An 8,219-nucleotide genomic window follows, 5' to 3' on the forward strand; every position below is an offset into this window, starting at 1 on the left:
CCGACATTTTGCAACCGATATTAAAGCATGATTTTTTTAAAATTCCTAACCGACATTGAAGCCTGAATCTGTCCCTTTTTTTTAAATTCCGTTGCCAAATCCATTTTTTTGATCAAATAAGTTAAAAACCACATTATATGTCTCATGTTGGGTCAGAAAATGTTCGTCATTGTTGTATATTAAAAAGTATAAAAAAATTTGCATGGCGAGCCCATCAATATTTGTCTTCCACCTATGAATTTATTCACAAACAAGAATCAATATTTCCAATCCATTACATGTACTCATCAATATTTGTCTTCCACCTATGAATTTATCTACCAAAATTTGCAAATCAATACCAGAACCAGACTTTCATATAACAGCTTACACCAAAGCCATCGTTTCTCTCATTCACAAATATCAATTAGTACTAATTCCATGAATAAACAAGAATCACAATACCAGAACCAAACTTTCATAGAATACAACTTACACCAAAGCCATCATTTCTCTCATTCACAAATATCAATTAGTACTAATTTCATGAATAAACAAGAATCACAATACTAGAACCAGACTTTCATAGAATACAACTTGCACCAAAGCCATCATTTCTCTCATTCACAAATATCAATTAGTACTAATTCCATGAATAAACAAGAACCACAATACCAGACTCACAAAATACAGCTTCCAATAATAAATAAATCATGTCTTCCACCTATGAATTTATCCATAAACAAGAATCACAATACCAGAACCAGACTTTCATAGAATACTTACACCAAGCCATCATTTCTCTCATTCACAAATATCATATTAGTACTAATTTCATTCACAAAGATCATGATTAGATAAATTTACATTCATTCTAAGTTAAAATTTACATTCTATTGAGATAAAAAACAAGAATTACATCCTTACACAAATTGACCAACAAAACTTGCCCATTGGGTCCGAATTACGTCGATCTCTCCTTGCATATATGCATCTTTTGTATTGAACTACAAAAAGGAAAAAAAAAAAAAGATAAATTCAACATAAGTTTACGTCCATTTATTAAATTAAAGTTAGTACTATATAAAAAAAAAATTTACGTACGAGGCTAGTAATAGGAGTAATAGGATTATGCACTATTTCGTGTATATACTTTTGCACATAGTACCCGCATCTTACAGAATCTAATTGACGAGGGCACTGCATATAAAGAAGTTGAAAAAAATTGTTAAATTGTTATAAAGAAGTCGAATGAACATAAATTGTTAAAAAATGAATACAAATTTACCTTTTTACAGGTTTCCATTTTGGAGAAGACCGATAGTGTTGGAGATCGTGTTTGGCTTGCCATGTTTTCAATCCACTAAATAGTTTAAAAACATTAGTTAAACATAAATACTTCAATTAAGAGCTAAGAAAGTTCAATTACACTTATATATTTATAACTACATGAAAATCCTCTTAAACCTTACTTTGAAGAGAGTCCAAAACATAAACACAATTTTCTTGTAGATTGATTACAATCAATATCCAATGATAACTATAATAAGCAACAATTTTGAAATATTAGTACATGTATAATGAAAATTAAAAATAACTTAAGAACTTGTATCTACTTACCGTGTGTTACATGGAATGAGGACTAATTGGTCTAAATTAGCCAATTCTAGTTGATTGGCTAAATTTCTGGATCAGATATCTTGAGACTTCACGTGTGGCTGTATTCTTGCTTGATCAATTATAAAAAACTTCTTCGTAATATCACAACCACATTCATCCCAAAATTACCTAAACAAAGTAAAAGTTATTATTTATCAACATGAAACAAAGTATACATGAGTGAATCTAGATGAGTAATACTTATGCAATGTATGTCAAAATATATATGTAGCCTATTTCAACCATATTGCAATATTGGAGCAGATCATCGCGGCCTAAATAAATAGATTTGTCTCTTCCAAATATATGCTTGTCCAAAGAGATACGGATCATGTCTACATCATTCATGTTATACATGGCATGTCCATTCAATAATTTGGTAGTACCATTAACGTTAGTATATTTGGAGGACTGACTGAAGCTCTTAATTGGTAAATGATCCTACTATAACCAAAGTTACAAAAATTTAAAGTAGGAAAAATAATAAATAACCAAACTCAAATACTAAATAGGAAACATACTTTTTTCTCGTCAACCATAACTATAAGTTCATGAGAACAATTTACGAAGTTGCCCATTGCTTGCTTTAAGAACTCTATTTTACCTTTCACAGGAATCGGTATAGGCAAATCTTCTCTAATGACAATGTCAATAAGAATTTAACAGTTAAGCATGACACATCATCATCAAATCTTGTGGCTACTTCAACAATATTATTTACAGTTCCTATAGCCAAGTGGCATGGTGTCACCTTAACAAATTTAAAAGAACTTATGTCATGCATGGTTAAGCACATACAATATGATTAAAATTTACAAGTCACAATAAATAAATTACCTCCAAATCTTCTTTAGACATCTTCTCAGTATCTTCTTCAGATGCATTTAGTGCAACACTTCCAACAGATGATTTGGACTGATGAGATTGTCTGTCGTGAGTTCTTTCTCTTGATACTTTACCATGTCGAACATTTTTTTTTTACTAGACCCTCTTTCAATTTCTTGGCTAATGTAGCATATCTCCTATTTCATCTTCATAAAAATCATCCTCAATTGTTCGTTGTAGAGATGTTAAAATAAATGACCAACCCGAATTTACAGGGTCTTTTACATAGAACACTTGTTTTGCTTGAGAGGCTAAAATAAATGGGTTTGATTTATGTCCAATACGATTGAGGTCCACAATAGTAAACCCAAACTTCTGTTTTGACTCCAGTTCTATTCTCAACCCAATTACATTTGAGTAAAATAAATGATAATCCATGATAGTCAAGCTCCCATATTTCTTGTATTACACCATAAAAGGTCATATCTGACATGACGGGCCTTTTATCCTTAGCACTAGAGACTTGCATTGTGGTAGCCGTTATACTAACTCCACTATTTTGAATCCTTCTAACATCATTGCAATTCTTTGTGTGATAGTAGTAACCATTGACTACATAACCAGGATATTTTGCCACAGTTGGACAAGGTCCATTAGCTATCCATCTCAAAGAAGGCGATATGGATTTTTTAGGAACTTCGAGAGCTAGTGCAACCTACGATATATTTCATAATATTTTAGTAGTTAACATTTAATTATACATCAAATAGTAGGTCTTTAGAGATTACCCGTGTGGACAACCACCAACTGAATGTACGATTATGCTCTTCTTGAAGCCATTTTCTACTTTTATGTTTACCAGAATTGAGCTTAGACAAAATATTCATATGTTGCCTATTATAAATGACAAAGTTAGTAGATTATTGAATAATCAAGTAACCTAAAATGAGAATAAGATGGAGATCTACATAATCGACGTAAGGAAGCACATCATTTACATTTTGAATGACATAAAGATGAGCTTGATCCAACTCATCCTTACTCGATTTGATAAAAGAAGCAGCTGGCAATGCTCTATCAATGTTTGAATTCGCTGTCTTTGTTGATGAGTTTACCCCAATAGAATTAACACCAGATACGAATTCAGAACAAAACTCTCTAGTCTATTCAACAATATAATTTTCTCCAACACATCCTACTGGTCGATTTATATTTCGTACATAAGTTTTCAACACTTTCATGTATCGTTCAAAAGGATATATCCACCTCAAATAAACAAGTCCACAAAACTCAACTTCTCTTACGAGATGCACTACAAGGCGTACCATTATTGTGAAGAATGATGGAGGAAAATACTTCTCTAAGAGGCAAGAGTGACAACGATATCCTCTTGCATACCCTTTAACTGAGATGAATTGATCACCTTGCAACATATAGCATTAAAGAAGAAGCATAGGCGAGTAATTGAAAGTTTTACATGTTTGGGTAAAATATCACGAATGTCTACCGGTAATAATTGTTGCATAAGAACGTGATGATCATGCGACTTAAGCCCGTAAAGTTTCAAATCTGTAAGTGACACTAAACTTTGAATGTTTGATGAATAGCCTTCAGATACTTTAATTTCTGATAGTACCTTACAAAAGCTCAATTTCTCAGCTCGTGTTAATGTATAACATACAGGAGGTAAAAAAACTTTTTTCTCTCCTACTTAAGGGGCTAACTCTGATCTAATGTTCAGTTCCACCAAATCTAATCGAGTCTTTATTCCATCCTTAGTTTTATCAGGAATATCAAGCAATGTGCCAATAAGATTTGCACATACATTCTTTTCAATGTGCATCACGTCTAAACAACGTCACACGTCAAGATACTTCCAGTATTCTAACTCGAAAATCATAGATTTTTTCTTCCAATAAGTTGAAATGCTATCTCCACTTTCTTTTATTTGATACTTTTCTTATCAAATGAATATTGATACTCACTTATTTCTGCAAGAATTTCTTTCCCACTCAATGGTTCTGCACCAAATTCTAATTCTTGTGCGCCATTAAAAGCTTTCTTTTGTTTCTTATATGGATGATTGGGGGGGGGTTAGAAACTTGCAATGCCCGAGATATGCCATCCTTTTCTCTTTTGGTAAATAAGTGGATGAAGTATTCTCTCCAAAAATTGGACATGCATGATATCCTTTAACCATATAACCACGCAAGTTACCATATGCAGAAAAATCATTAATGGTCCATAATAAAATGGCTTTAAGTATGAAACATTGTTCTTCATATGCATCGTAACATTCTATTCCATCTTTCCAAAAAATTTTCAAGTCATCTACTAACAGAACTAAATAAACATCTATGTCATTTCCCGGTTGTTTAGGACCAGATATTAGTGCAGTTAACATAAAATATTTCCGTTTCATGCACAACCATGGAGGTAGATTGTACGTCACTAACATCATTGGCCAACAATTTTATCTACTACTAAGATCTCCATGTGGATTTACCCTATCTGTCGAAAGAGCAAGACGAAGATTTCTAGGCTCTGACCCAAACTTTGCCCACAAATTGTCTATTTTTTTTCCACGATAGGGCATCTTTGGGATGTTTTAATAAACCATCTGTTTCTTTTTTTTTTAGCATGCCACATCAATAAACTTACTGTTTCTTACTTCGAAACATTCTTTCAAATCTTGGAATTCGGAAAAAATACCACATGACTTTTGCTGGGATATTCTTAGCCCTATCATTTAAATTTTTTTAAAACTTTCATCTTGACGTACCACAAATGGGGCATACATTTGCATCAGAGAGTTTTTTTTCTAAACAAGCAACAATCATTTCTACATGCATGAATCTTCTCGTACTTCATTCCAAGAGTACCCAACATCTTTTTTGCTCATAAATAGAAGTTGGAATTTCATTAGGACTAGGTAATATGTCATGAATTAATTCCAACAACTCAATGAAACTCTTATCGCTCCATCCAAATTTAGTTTTTAAATTATATAACTTTACCAATGTAGATATTTTGGAAAAAGTTTTACAATTTGGGTACAATGGTATCTTCGCATCATCTAATAATTCATCAAAATTATCGGATTTTCCACTAAAATAGTTATTGTATGCAGCCTCAAATATTCCAATTGTGTCATCAACATCAACATTGTCTCTTTCACTAGTAAACACAATTGTTTCTCTTAATTGGAAATGATTCACAATTAAAAATCCATGTCTGATAACTTTGATCTATACCATTAAAAAATAAGTGTTCTCTTATTTTGTTCACATCTAGAGTCTTTGCATTAACACATTTCAAACATGGACAACTCATAACATTCGATATATTTGAATGTTGTAGACCATTTTTAATAAACACCTCGACCCTTAAACCATACTTAGCTAACATTCTATTAATTTTCATCCATGACTTATTCATGATTGTAAAATATGCAACTTAATCTACAAAAAAAAAAATAATAATAATAAGGGAAAATTTAAAAGCGTAAAATTATGATTGTAAAATATGCAATATCAACAAATTTAGAACAAATAGACTTTTAAGATAAGCATCTTATAAATATTACCTTGTCCTTGTTATTAATGTTGTTATGAAGTCCTTTTTGTGTTGGGTGCACCTTCTCCACTTGTCAACCTTCTTAAAACACGTCCAATGCAATCTTCCTATCTTCCTTCCAAATTCCCAAGAATCAAAATTTAGTTTTACACGTCAAACTTGAACCTAACAAATGAAAAACTTCACTAAAAATCAAGTATGGAATCAAAACAAATATCACAATAAACCGTGTCCTTAGACCGTGTTTTGTATGAGTCAATATCAAGGACTCAGTTCCTATCGATGAAAAGAAAAGCCAAAAAAATAAAAAAATAAAAAAATTCTAGGGTTATTCTGAATAATAAAGTAAGAAGTTGTGTTCAGAAAATACAAGTAATATCTAATTGAAAGCAACAAATGTTTAATTTTAAATATGCAGTTAAACAAGCAAACTCAAAGGCTAAAAACGTACTTCACTAACAATCCAAAGTTTGAACTCTTTAATTTTAAGCGAATTAATCATAGAGAAAACGAGATAGTGAAACCAATATCCAATTAGTTCACACATCTATTAAGCAAAATAAAAAAGGCATACCACTTAGGAGCTACATTGATAAATGCTACATAATATATCATCTCATTTCCATGTTTTATGAAAAGGAAAAAGAAAAAGAAACTTTCATTTTTCTTACAACGGTATGAACACGATACCACTTTCATCTTTCTTACTTGGTTGGCCCTTTCAATCTCTATAAGCTCACACCTGATAACGACTCACAAAAATCAAACAAAGATTTAAAGTCTGCTAAATTCAAGCCTCAATATCATCAGAGTTCTCCATCATTTAGCAAAAGGAATAAAAATTATCCTACTAGTTTTGAACCATCTTATCTATAAGAACCATTAACATAATAGAATTAAGCCAATACAAACTCAAATAAATAAAACCAAGGCTTCCTAATGAGGTGGAGGAGAATCCAATTCTCAACAGACCACGAGCTTAACACTGAAAAAGTTTATGGAGAGAGAGAGAGAATTGGATGTCAATTTATGGATTCGATTTGGTGGTTTGTAGAACATCCCAATAGGAGAGGATTAAACCAAAAAGTAAACTAAAAAAAAAAACATGAAAAGAGAGAAAAAGAAGTACAAACAAGAAACAATTACAACTTAGAAGTAAAAGCTTGAACATGTCTCAACGACCAGAGGGCTTAATCTATAAGTTTGGGAGATGTCATTTCCTCAAGTGGGCAAGAAAATGACTTCAATTATCAATCCTAACTATCCAACAATCTCACAATCTCTCTACTAAAACTATTGGGTTTTATTTAGTCAGACATTATCACAAACAACAATTGAGAAGTCAAATTAATGTCATTAACATAATCTATAGAAATTGCAAATTTATATAAGAAAAAGTAAAATATACATCCTCTGTTGAGTAATTAATACTCCTAACCCCTTCCCCTTTGGTTCTATCCTTGAAAAACTGTAGCAACCAAAATCAAATGACAAAATGTCATCAACATAATAATAATAATAAAAAAATTAAAATCTTATGCAATTTGGTAATTAATAAACTCATTTTACAAGGTAAACAATGAATTCAAAAGAAATTTGCTTACAAAATAGTTTACATTATATCGAAATTTTCACTTGCTGCTTTTATCATTTGAAATCAAAGATTATTCAGAATAACCCTGTAAATGGTTTTGTGAAAGAATGTGTATGGAAAAGAAAAAAAAATTAAACAGCAAAAATTTGGGGAATTAAAAAACTAATGAAAATCAATAAAAACATCAAAATTCCAACACTACTCAAACTTACCTCATTCAACATCGGAGACTACGAGGTCTACAGTCCTCATTCACGTCGACGACGTGAAGGAGATCGACGGACATGGGCGAGCGACGGCGTGAAAGAGATCGACGGACGAGCGAAGAAGGGTGAAGGACAGGCGAGTGAGATAGGGTTTGGGCATAAGAGAGAAGGAGGTGACGGATATAGGGTTTTATTATTTAATAAAATAAGAAAAAAAAAATTACACCTTTAATGTCGGTTTTAAACCAACATTAAAGATTCATTTTTTTAAACCGACATTATACATCCGATTTCACTTTTTCCAATCGACATTAAAGCCCGAATTTCTTCTAGTGAGAATTTATTTTGTTTTTGAAAAAGTAAAAGATTAAATGACAAAA

The 8,219-nt window shown here is 31.6% G+C and overlaps 1 long non-coding RNA gene across 1 annotated transcript; it reads right to left on the reverse strand.

The window, feature by feature from the left end:
* Positions 1-659: 659 nt before the first annotated feature.
* On the reverse strand, positions 660-6,200 carry LOC120090294 (uncharacterized). The gene is made up of 7 exons (XR_016524371.1): positions 6,050-6,200; positions 3,252-3,357; positions 2,476-3,178; positions 1,600-1,767; positions 1,268-1,342; positions 1,084-1,179; positions 660-986 (listed from the first exon to the last, which is right to left on the reverse strand). It is a non-coding gene; the product is annotated as an uncharacterized LOC120090294 (long non-coding RNA).
* Between the last annotated feature and the right edge of the window lie 2,019 nt (positions 6,201-8,219).

This window comes from Benincasa hispida, chromosome 11 (assembly GCF_027475165.1).
Source record: "Benincasa hispida cultivar pf3 chromosome 11, pf3_genome.v1.1, whole genome shotgun sequence".
NCBI classification, from domain to species: Eukaryota; Viridiplantae; Streptophyta; class Magnoliopsida; order Cucurbitales; family Cucurbitaceae; genus Benincasa; species Benincasa hispida.